Raw genomic sequence first — 12,393 nt, 5'->3', positions numbered from 1 at the left:
ATTAAAATAATGCAACTGGCGGTACATTTAGCGGCATAAAAGTTTGAACAGGGGCTGTTCGCGCCAAAAAGTGGTGCAAGCAGAAGGGTGGTCGTATAACCGGGTTGGTCGTATGAGTAGGCGGTCGTATAAGTGGACCGGCACCAGAGTCATTAACTATGGTTACCGGACTCAACGTTAATGGCTTCCATTAGCTTTTGTCGTCGTCTTGTGTTGATGGCCTCGCATCCAATCCTGCCACCTAGTGGGTGTGTAACGATACTATGTGTCACGCGCGACGCGCCACCCTTGCTGAGTTGCTGCCCACATTTGAAATTTCCAACAACATTTATACATTTTGGGGCACTTTTATCTATTACTTTGCTACTTTACTTGTTTACTACCTTAATTGGGTTGTTTTGTACGATACACAAATAAATAATTTATAACAATTATTGAATTGAAAGCAACCAACTGATTTTATTATGGTGTCCACATCGATCACATAACATTTTTAAATGCAATACATTAAGCGAGCTTTCCTTCCTTAAATTTAGCTTTTACTTTAGCTTTTTGCTTGGACAAGAGGAGGTTATTCAGGCTTCTCGATTTATAAATTTTCGATGATAGATGTCCACTGATTAATTGTAGAGAAGTGACTGTTTACATTACAAGTAACTTGTTTGCTTTCCACATAAAGCATTACTTCGTTTTTGTAAATAACGTGGTCAATCTTTGTAATTAATTTCCTTTCACTTGACAAGTGATTGGTAGTACACAACAGAAGGCCATTAGTGAATGACCAAGTCCATTCTTGTGATCCTCGAAATTGAATATTCCAACGAAAAGTCTCGTAATCAGTGAAATTAATCAGAGTTGGTTGTTGCTCATCAACAAGAGATTCCATCGTAGGCTGGATCACTTCCTCTATTACTTGAGCCATTGGTTGCTGGACGGTCGGCATTTGACCATCTTCGTTTTGGGTTGGTTGGTCAGCCTGCTCATCAACAAGAGATTCCATCGTAGGCTGGATCAGTTCTTCTATTACTTGAGCCATCGGTTGCTGGACGTTCGGTATCTGATCAACACCTTCGTTCTGGGACTGTTCGGCAGCTTGCTTATCAAAATGAGATATCACCGTCTTCTGGATAAAATAAATGAATTAGAAAAAAACAACTTCAAGTAACAAGCTATGCTATGTTAATGAAAGAAATACCTTGGGTGTTACTGGCTCAATGTACTCGACAAATAAATCAAAAGATGTGGAAGCAGTACCAAGCGACTGTGGTGGAAGAGAAGAAGCGACTGTGGGAAGTTGGTGAGTAGGAATGAATGCGACTGGCTGAGAAACACCGTGTTCATTGACAGCTATACCATACAGGTCCACAAGCTGTAGCACTTTACTCCTGTGTTCGGATAGAATGTTTGGACAAGAACAAATTAAATAAAACTGGTCGTTCAGATGAGAAGACTGATCCAACACATACCTCTCAGTAGTGAGTAATTTACTAACACGAGACCTTTTCAGAGGGGGCTGGTTGACAGTTATAGGAACATTTGCCAATATGTGTAGTGTGGAAGCCGGTAGATTGGTAGCATAAGTCACATCTTGCAAAGCTTTTTTCCTTACTTTTGGTTGTTCAATGCCAACTTCTGTATAGAAAATTAGGGGAGAACGGGGTCAACTTGGACACGGGTCATATTGGACAAAGACCCTAAGTGCTACATGTTACGGGAAAAAAATTTTTTTTTTTTAATTTTTGTATAGACTGCAATGTTTAACGTTCTAGAAAAAATATTGATTAAAATCGAATCATTATTGTTCTTGTTATCACAGAATTAAAAAAATGGCCCTGTTTGATGTCATATTCTTCCCTATTACTGTAAGCATTTTTAAAGTGAAAAACACTACAAATGAATAAAATAATGATACGTGAAATAGCCAATTCATTTCTTTAATGATTGATAAAAAACTTAAATTTTAATGCCTTTCCAGTGTTAAGTTATTAACGAAATACTAAATAGCACCGGGTTGGGTCATTCTGGACACACAGTTTTGGGGTCATATCGGACAACTTCGATATTGGAGTGGGAGGTGCTTGTGGAGAAGCCATATACGCCCGTTTGACAAATCGATACTCGATACTCTGTTAAGCCCTCCCATTTTACTCTACCCGCCTACAAATTGTCCATTTCAGCCCCCTATTTCGTAAAAATGACATAACTCTGTATTTTTCATTTCTATTGCAAATATTTCAATATGAATGAATAAAATATTGAATAAGCAGTCTACCAATATTTTTTTTAAATTTATTTTATGTCTCCTTATGAGGAAAACTGGCAGTGTCCAATCTCACACCGTCCCTGTCCAGTTTCGCCCCGCTGTTTAAATAAAAACAAAAAAAAAACCGGCTTCATTAAAATCCTTATAACTCATTTATTTTAAGACTTAAAAATTACAAAAAAATTGTGGAGTTACCCAAGAAGGTGCTGCACCATTAACTAAAAATAAATATTAGAAAAAGAACATAGAAATCTAAATAAAGAGGAAAGAAATTTGTTGTCCAGTTTGACCCCGTTCTCCCCTACCCAATTATTTAAAAATAAATATGCATTAACTTTATATTAAAATTACCGAGATAATACTTAGGATTTTAACCTGCACTTAATCTCCAGTGGCTGAAAGGATGAAACAAACCTAGAATATCGTACCCTTTGACAATATCAGAATCGTCAAAATGCACAGCCTCGACGTTTTCTGTAATTTTACGTTTGGCATTAGCTCTTGCCATGTATTCAAACTATTGCTTGGCACTCCAAATAATGTATAACTCTCTCTATTTTCGTCGTTTCCTGAATACCTATTAATGCAATTGGAAACTACACAGTTACGTGACTATGGCTTAGCTTTCACCATTTTATGTTCTACGTTGAGACTGAGAGTTTGAGACTATCACCGCTAGATGCGCTCAGACTTGTGAAGGGTTCGAATGGGCGGAATAGAGTTTGAAGGAGGCATGTCCTTAGAGGACCCATCAAGACGACGCCGTCTCCGAGAGAATCTTCCACCATAAGAGTCGTGTAACCATAGTTAATGACTCTGCCGGCACTGTACAGTCTTCTGTAACACCGTTGGTTACAATAAATTCTTGTCTTAAAACTGACTCTCCGTATCCAACGGGCAATTTTTTCTCCCCTACACCGTATAAATCAAAATCAAGCTGACTGCAGATCACTTGACCTCTTATTAAAAAACAAATTAAAGGCAACTTATCAAAGAATCTCTCAAGTATAATACTTTTAGACGTGCCTGTATCAAATAATGCTTGTAAAGGGATTTGGAAAATCTTTAATGGAATTCTTGTAGTCGATTCATTTGTAATGATTGTTAATTTTGCGACTTGTCGGGATTTTAAAGGAGGCTCGATATCAACTGACCCGAAGCTACAGTTGATCCCCAGTGGTTTCCCTGGCGTTGAGGTGGGCCTGGAATGTTAGGTCTATTTGGTTCTCTTATCTTAGAACAATTATTAGATATGTGACCTATTTCACGGCAAGAATAACAAATAGGGGGTTGTGCCTGTTCCAGATTCTGGCGTTGAAATTTGCGACAAGTAGACTGAGTGTGGCCTCAATATCCACAAAAATTGCAAGTCATCAAAGGTTGTGAGGGCCTGTATGGGGAATCACTACAAAGACTTGAAAAGGACAAAGTAAAATTTCTAGGTCTATTCGGAAATCTCGAAAAGTGCTGAGTGGTGTTGTCGTTACTACCAAAACGTGAGGGAGAATAATTCCAATTCTTTTCGCGATTAAAAGTGGGGTTTTGGAACGAAACTTGTTTACGAAATGGTGCGTTGGGTGTATACTGTTGCACTCGTCGAGCCGAATAAACCAAGAACAAATGCCAACCGTTAATTTCAGAGCACAATTTATTTAAGAACACAGAGGTAGATCCACAATACGCCAAGAGTAGCCGACTTTCGCGAAGCTTCTTCTTTAGGTCTGCCGGTAGCCGGATTCAAGAACTAACTAACTGTCATCTCTGACAGACAGGTGAATTCCGGCCACTGATCGACCTGCCATCTACCGAGCAGTATGCAAACAGGGTGATACACGTAACATTCGGCTCTTCCTGAGTCGAAGTTCGCCATTAAAAAAAAAGAGAACAAACAAAACCAAACACAAAAGGGAACAAGACGAACGCAACTGATTTAAACAAAAGAAAAGCAAAACAAAGAACTTCGAAATTTCCTACTTTTACCATCCCTTCAGAATACTATACCCTCCCTTGGCTCTAAAATTACCCCCTCCTCCCCCCACCCAAAAAAGAAAAAAAAATATTAAGTACTTGAATTAGTTGTAGCTTAGGCACACCGCCCACGTAAGAGCCCCGCAAAAAAAAAAGAAAAAGAAAAAACAAAACAAAACAAAAAGGGACACATACCACAAGGCAAAACACAGCTAGATAATTGAAAAAATATGTATATATATATACATAGCGAAAGAAGTGCGTGTACGGTCATGTGTGGTAGTGCCTCATCCACGCCGGCCGTCTTGTTTGTCGCCCAATCCTCGTAGCAGGTTATGACGTAATTATTGGTGGGGCTTCCGGTGGCTCATTCTCCGATTCCGATTAGCTTACGTCACTTGATGAGGATGTCGATGACAATGATTCGTCTACCGTTATGTCTTCCGACTCCTCCCACTCAAGAACCGACGAATCTGGCAGACATGAGCGTTAAACCGTCGATGTGAATTTTTCTTCCGGCGCGCGGGCAGATCTTCCGCCAAATATGTTGTCAGACACACCTTTTTCACCACTTGCAACGGTCCGATAAACTTGGGCAACAATTTTTTTGTAAGATTCTTCTTATGGAGCTTTCGGCGAACAAGGACAAGATCGCCCAGTAGGAGCTCGGTGTCCACTCTCCTTCGTCTATCGACGCGTTCTTTTGCTCTTCATTGCTTCCTAAGAATCTGCACCCGCGCTGCCATCCTTAAATCCGCAATACGCGTCAAAAATTGCGAGTGCGACTCCTTCTCTTTATCCGGCCAGGGAAACATATTCTCAATAAACAGGACTGGGAGACGACCATGCACTAGTTCAAAGGGAGTTATTTCCGTAGTGGCCTGTCTAGCAGTATTAATGGCAAATGCTGCCGCGGACAGATGCAAATCCCAATCATCATTGGTCGTATTAACAAAGGCACAGAAAGCAAGGGTCAAATTCCTGTTCACACGTTCAACCAGCCCATTGGTTTCCGGATGCTCTGCGGTCGCAAAAACGTGGTCTATATTCCATCTGCTTTTCCAGTCAGAAAACAACTTCGAGGTGAAAGCCGTGCCCTGATCCGAAATTAGGCGCTGAGGTGTTCCATGCCGGAAGAGGATATTTTGCTCCAAAAATAACAATGGCAAATTTGGACGACGTATCTGGAACAGGCTGTACCTTGATCCACTGAGTCAAATAGTCGATCGCGACGATGATGTGGCGATATCCTGCAGATGTACTCTTAAATGGAACTAAATGGTCGACACCGATGAGATGGAATGGGGATGACGGTGGCTCGATGGGGAGGAGCTTACCAATCACGTGACCAATAGCATGTTTGTGTTTTTGACAGAAAAGACAAGATTGGACGAACACTTTTACACTCCTACCCAGCCGTGGCCACCAAAATCTACTTTTAATCCTAAATAAAGTTTTCTCTACTCCCTGGTGCCCAGATGAGGGGAAATCATGACAAGAATCAAGGACCTTACGACGTAGGATGGAGGGAACAACTAAAAGAAATTTTCTACCCGAATGACTATTTTTTTATAGAAGATTTTACCCCGAATAAAAAACCGTTGAGACATATTGTTTGGAATTGGGGAACTCAAGGAGACGAAAATTGGTTGGAGTTGGCCGTCTTGTTGTTGCAAGAGGGCGATCTCATTGGATGCTAAGCCAGTTTCAGGCATATTTACGGCAATATACAGCAAGTTTCCTCTGTCTGAGAATCGCTGGTTTCGACAATCGCCTCTGCCGGATTCCAAGACAGGGCGTCTGCTACTTGATTGTCTACTCCTTTGACATGCTCAATGGAAAAATCAAATTCTTGGAGATCAAGCACCCACTTGGAAAATTTGCCCTTTAACTCCTTTTTCCCCATCATCCATTTTACAGAAGAACTATCCGTTTTCACAATGAAATGCCGACCATAAATGTAAGTGCAGAATTTCTTTAATGCCCAAACAACTGCCAACACTCCAGCTCGTTTGCGTGATAGCGCGTCTCTGCATCACTCAGCTTCCGGCTAATCAAAGAGACGGGCCGATGCCCCTCAACAGCATCGTGTGACAATACTGCCCCGAGCCCGATTTGACTTGTGTCTGTCTGGATGGTGACTTCCCGAACGTCATCGAAATGAGCCAGAACAGGAGCCGAGGTCAAGCGCTCGACGATCCTGTTCTTTGCGCCTTCTTGACGCTCGGTCCATCTCCATTCAGCATTCCTCTTCAAAAGTAAGTGCAAAAGGTGCGCAAGGGCTGCAAAGTTTGGTATTGTAACGAAACTCAACATGCCCACATTTTATGATCTTATGTTACTCCCTTTTTCACTTACGATATCCGCCTTTCCCTTATGTTAACGTCTACAATTGCAACGTATTTCCTGTTTACTTCCTTGAAAAATTGTTTGTAAATCCGGAGATGAAGTCATCCACGCTTTTAGCTGACCTCAATGAACACCTGCAACTGATGCGCATATCGCACAATAAATAAACAATCAGTTGATTGGTTGCTTACACGTCATAATCAATCAATTAATAAAACATCTCTTGATTGGTTGCTCGTGCCGAGTTGCGACAGGCCATCAGCGTCTGTGACCACTCCCGAAATGCGAGGTTTCGTGATGAACCCACATTTCCGACAAACAGAGTCGTTCGGCAACTTCCACAACGTTTAGACATGGAAACTCTATCAGTGCAAATTCTTGAATTTGCTAATTGCTTAATTTCGATAAGTTGCATGTTGAACCCCAAATTGCACCTGATACATGTCCAGCTTGTACCACTCCCAAACCAATTTCTGAACCGGCTAGTAAACCCGCTTCTTCGGTTGTAAGTACACAACCATCTAGAGTTAGTTCTCAGTTAAGTAAGCTTAGATCTAACGTTGCGTACGAAGCCGTAGCTCGTCTTGATACTGTTTCGAGACGGAAACCCAGAGGTAGTTTTGCCTCTGGTACCGTTTCAGGGAAGCGTTCACCCTCTATTTTTGCTAGAATTGCTGCGCGTATTTCTCCAGCTTAGTGTCCTCCAAAAGTTTCGCCTAAGTCTAGTTCAGTAGCAAAAACTGTGTTAGGGTTTTTCACGAGGGACTCCCCGAATGGAAAATCAACTGAACCTGAGCCTACGACATCTATTCAACAAAATCAAGAACAATCAACAGAAGATATTCCAGCCCAAAACGAGCCAGCTTCCGTACCTTATCCTTGCGATCAAGAGCCTGAAGGAGAGAGAAGCGGACTTTCAGTCGACCGATCCGAAGATCTGGGTACAGCTTATTTGGTTGATTCAAGACATCCGTCTATCGAACCACTATTTACCCGACCCGAATCCAACGAAGGTGTGGACAGAACCAACGATTCTGCTGAGACATCTGACGTCGATCCTACAGGTGAAACTACACGCACAGGTGAAGAAAACAACCCAATCGGAAGCCCAAGCGTCCGTGCTGACGTCGATCTTCACATCACATGCGAGTGAATTCCTGATATTTCTGCTGAGTCAAATTCACTGCATCACGGAACTGCAAGGCGTGACACCACAGAAACACGAGACAATCTTAGCCTCATTTCAGAATTTTGGAACTTCCATCAGGCACCGAGAAGAACGCTACCTACATCTAACGAACGAAGTGAGAGAGTTATCCTCCCACTTGGAAGTGCAGCTACGGACCCATCAACAGTCGTTCCTGATAGACATCCGCAACCTAATCTTCTACCTGCGGGAGCTACGCCTGCTGACTCCGCTGGAACCGCTAGTTCCGGAAATCAACTCGTTGCTGAGAAATTGGACAACTTCCCGGGAGCGGTCAACCCGAACAACGTGCAGCTGGCAGAGGATATCAAACCAACACTCTCCCAAATCAAGGTCCGATTGCAATGGTTCCTACAATCCCATACGGCGGAGGACGTACCTCAGCAACCCGCGGCCCAACAACCAGCACACCGTCAAGAGGAGAGGACCGTTCGACGTCCACGACAGGTGCGATTCGCCGACCACCGCCCTATTCGCTTTTCCCGTCCTCGATGTTCGACCCGACGCCCACGCATACTGATTACACCACCCAGGAGCGTCGCAGACGTTACAGCGAATCTCGATCATCTACGAGCAGCATTTCAACACAATCTCACAATTCAAGACAGGAGAGCTTAAGAGCGCAAGAAACAAATCCTAAGAACATGGCTCAATGTCCTTCCCCTAGTAGAGCAGCTACAGCTAGAGATCTTGATGATTTCCAGAATAATCAGCATACCTTTTCCCGTTTGCAGTTACTTCCCTCGTTTTCCGGAATTCCACTTACGCGTTTCGACTCTTGGCTAGAATCTTTCGAAGCTATAGTAAACCCATCAGGATGGTCAGGAGAGAAAATTGTCCAAATGCTTCGTGCTAAATTAACAGACAGAGCTTTCCGTAATTCAGGCCATTTTGAAAGATCTTCCGCATGATTATGATTCGGTCAAAGAAGCTTTGCTCGATCATTTTCACGGCGATGAAAATGTTGACTTATATCTTAAGAAATTTAATAAAGCTAAGCGTAAGCCAGGCGAGAAAATCGTTGATTATGCCCTTCGACTTCAGGAAATTTTCAAGCGTGCATATCCTGTAGCTCACTCTGAGACGTCTTTTGCAATTATTTTAATGCAGAAATTTATTGAAGGCTTAGATCCCAAACTACAGACAAAAGTTAAATATAAGGACTTTAAGGATTTTGGCGAACTAGTTACTTCAACACGGACGTATGCTAGTAGACTAGAAGCGTTAGAAACAGATCGTGAAAGGCAGGAGTTTATTCGGTCTATTGATGGCACACATGGAACCAATAGCGCAGAATTGACAGAGCTTAAGCAAATGATAGTAGATCAGAAAGAAATAATGATGAAGACAGTTGCTAACGTTCGCCATGAAGACAAGCCTGTTGTTGAAAAGAAAACTGAAAGTGAGCAGATTAGGGACGTTCTTAGTGAACTCGTGCAGAGCGTAAAGAAACTCCATCTCAATAGGAAAGACGTCTCGTATCCACCAGATACACAGTATAGAAAACAGGTCTCGTTTCAATCGCCCATGGCTAATCAGCAAGACGGTAACGTGAGAGCACCACCGCAGCGCTTTAATAACAATAATGGAAATAGACAATTTGTAAACTCCCAAAATAGTTCTAGAATCAGTAGTCCGCCAGCCCCCAGACCTCCGAATGATTTCAATAATCGACCTTTACAGTCGTCAGTTATTTGCAATTTTTGTGGTTACCGAGGTCACATTCAGGCAGATTGTCGCCGTTATCAACGCCAAGCACTAGAACAAGCTCAGCCGCCTATTTGTTATTCTTGCCGTGACATCGGGCATAGATCTAACAATTGTCCTAAGTTCAGAAACAATAATAGACCTAACATTCCCGGTACTCCTCAACATTAGGAAAACCAGTAGGAATCAACTGTAACTTCGGGTCAGTTGATGAAGAGCCTCCTCTAAAATCCCGACAAGTCGCAAAATTAACAACAATTACGAATGAATCGACTCCAAGAATTCCGTTAAAGATTTTCCAGGTCCCGTTCCAAGCATTATTCGATACAGGCACGTCTAAAAGCATTATACATGAACGTTTATTTAAGAAATTACCCCCTAGATGTCAGGCGATCTGCAGCCAGCTTGACTTCGATTTATATGATGTAGGAGAAAATACGTTACATACGCTGGGAAAAGTGACTCTGCCCGTTGGATACGGGGAGACAATTTTACAGCAAGAATTTATCGTTACAAACGGTGTTTCTGAAGATTGTATCCTTGGATGGGACGCAATCCAGAAGCATGGTTTTCAGCTTGATGGAGAAACAAAGAGTATTTACTTAGCTAGAGATGGGCAAGGCCCCTCTTCTATTTTTAGGGTGCCGGAAATGGCAGTTACAGCAGTAAAAAAGACGACGTTACCTCGTCAGACGTCGCTAGTAACTGTAGGCCAATTGAAGGGTTCATTTCCGTATGTACCTCTGAATTCGGCATTTATCTTCACACCATGTGAGAATTTGCCAGATGGAATTTATATTGAAGAATTTATAGGAAAGGTATCGGGAGATGGAGCATATAACATTATAGTCGAGAATCATTCGTTACAGCAAGTCACAATTCCACGAAACACCAAGTTAGGCGTTATCGAAATTGCCCAGCAGATTATCGGAAAAGTAGCGTTAAATACATCAGAAATTAAGCCCATAGAATCACGAGAGCCTATTGTAATTTCGGAAGTCAACCCGGAATTTCAAGCACCACTCTCCTAATTATTAAATGACTTTCACGACTTGTTTGCTTCAAAAGATTCAGAACTAGGGAATACCAATCTCATTAAACATACAATTGATACAGAAGGAAGAGGCCCCATTCGACAACGCCCATATAGAGTTACTAATAATCAAAGGAAATTATTGGAAGATAAAGTGCAGGAGATGCTAGATGCAAAGGTCATCAGATACTCGCAATCTCCATGGGCTTCACCCGTGGTGCTTGTAGAGAAAAAGAATGGAGAAATAAGATTTTGCGTTGATTATAGGAAATTAAACAGCATTACAAAAAAAGACTCTTTTCCCATGCCACGCATCGATGAAACTTTAGACAAATGATATGGAAAGAAATTCTTTACAACCCTTGATTTAGCTTCCGGTTATTGGCAGATTCAAGTTCATGATTAAAATATCGAGAAAACAGCTTTTGTTGTAGAAAATAATCTTTATGAATTCGAGAGAATGGCGTTTGGTTTGTGCAATGCACCTGCCACGTTCCAAAGGCTAATGAATTATGTACTGAGAGACGTCTGAGGAAGTAAAGCGTTAGTTTATCTGGACGACGTCTTTATCTTTTCAGATACATTTGAAAATCATTTAAATGATATTCGAGAAATTTTTAACCTTTTAAAAACAGCCAATTTAAAGTTAAAACTTGATAAATGTCAATTCGCTAAGCGTTCAGTAAATTATTTAGGTCATGTAATCTCAACGGACGGTATTAAACCCGATCCAAGTAAAATTGATAAGATCGTTAATTATAAAACACCAACTTCTGTTGACGAAGTCAGATCATTTCTTGGACTTGCCGGATATTATAGAAGATTTATTAAAGATTTTGGTTCAATTGCTAAGCCGTTAACTCGATTAACGCATAAAGATCTAAGTAGGAAACCATTTGCGTGGGGAACTGAGGAACAGGTTGCCTTTGAGAAGTTGCGCAATTCTCTAGTAACTCCCCCAGTTCTCGCATATCCAAATTTTAACGAAAAATTTTTGCTTTTTACTGATGCGTGTGAGTATGGAATTGGAGCGGTATTATCGCAAATGCAAGATGGGCAAGAACATCCAATAGCCTATTCTAGTAGACAATTAACAAAAGCCGAAATGAAGTACAGTACCACAGAGAAAGAAGCATTAGCTGTAGTTGATGCAATTAAATACTTCCGCCATTACTTATTAGATAAACCTTTTGAAATCATTAGTGACCATCGACCTTTGCAATGGCTTAAAAATCAGAAAGATAATAATGGTAGGTTAGGTAGATGGGCTATATTATTAGCCGCAACGAATTATGAATTGAAATATAGGCCTGGACGTGTTCATCAGAATGCAGATTGTTTATCCCGTTTAAAAGTTGCTAGTATTCAACCAGTACCAAATAATATCAAGTTAATTTCCGAAAAACAACTCGAAGATGAACTTTGTATAGATATTCGAAATTATCTAGAGAAAGGAGTACTTGACGAGAAATTTAGCCAATCCAAGCCGGATTGGGCTTAAGAAATTGAATATTTTGAAATTATTGAAGGTACGCTTTATCGGCAGGAATTGCCTTCAAAGGATAGTAAACGTAATGAAATTAATCATCAGTTAGTCTTGCCTTACTCCCTCCGCCATCTAGTGTTGAAAGAATTACACGATGCGCCGATGGGTGGGCATTTAGCTTTTTATAAAACTTATTTGAAGGTCAAGAACAATTATTATTGGCCTACAATGAGGAAAGATATATTAGAATATTGTCAAGCTTGTGAAATTTGTACCGCTAATACGGCATCAACTTATAGAGCCCTATTACATCCCCATGAACTTGCAAAAGCCCCTTTTCAAGTGATTGGTATGGATTTCTTAGGCCCTATTACTCCCGT

The 12,393-nt window shown here is 41.2% G+C and overlaps 1 pseudogene; it reads right to left on the bottom strand.

Moving 5' to 3' along the window:
- Positions 1–589: 589 nt before the first annotated feature.
- Positions 590–2,913, bottom strand: LOC116930579 (annotated as a pseudogene).
- Between the last annotated feature and the right edge of the window lie 9,480 nt (positions 2,914–12,393).

Source organism: Daphnia magna, unplaced genomic scaffold (genome assembly GCF_020631705.1).
Source record: "Daphnia magna isolate NIES unplaced genomic scaffold, ASM2063170v1.1 Dm_contigs096, whole genome shotgun sequence".
In the NCBI taxonomy this organism is placed as follows: domain Eukaryota; kingdom Metazoa; phylum Arthropoda; class Branchiopoda; order Diplostraca; family Daphniidae; genus Daphnia; species Daphnia magna.
This window is presented reverse-complemented; position numbering and strand designations above follow the sequence as displayed.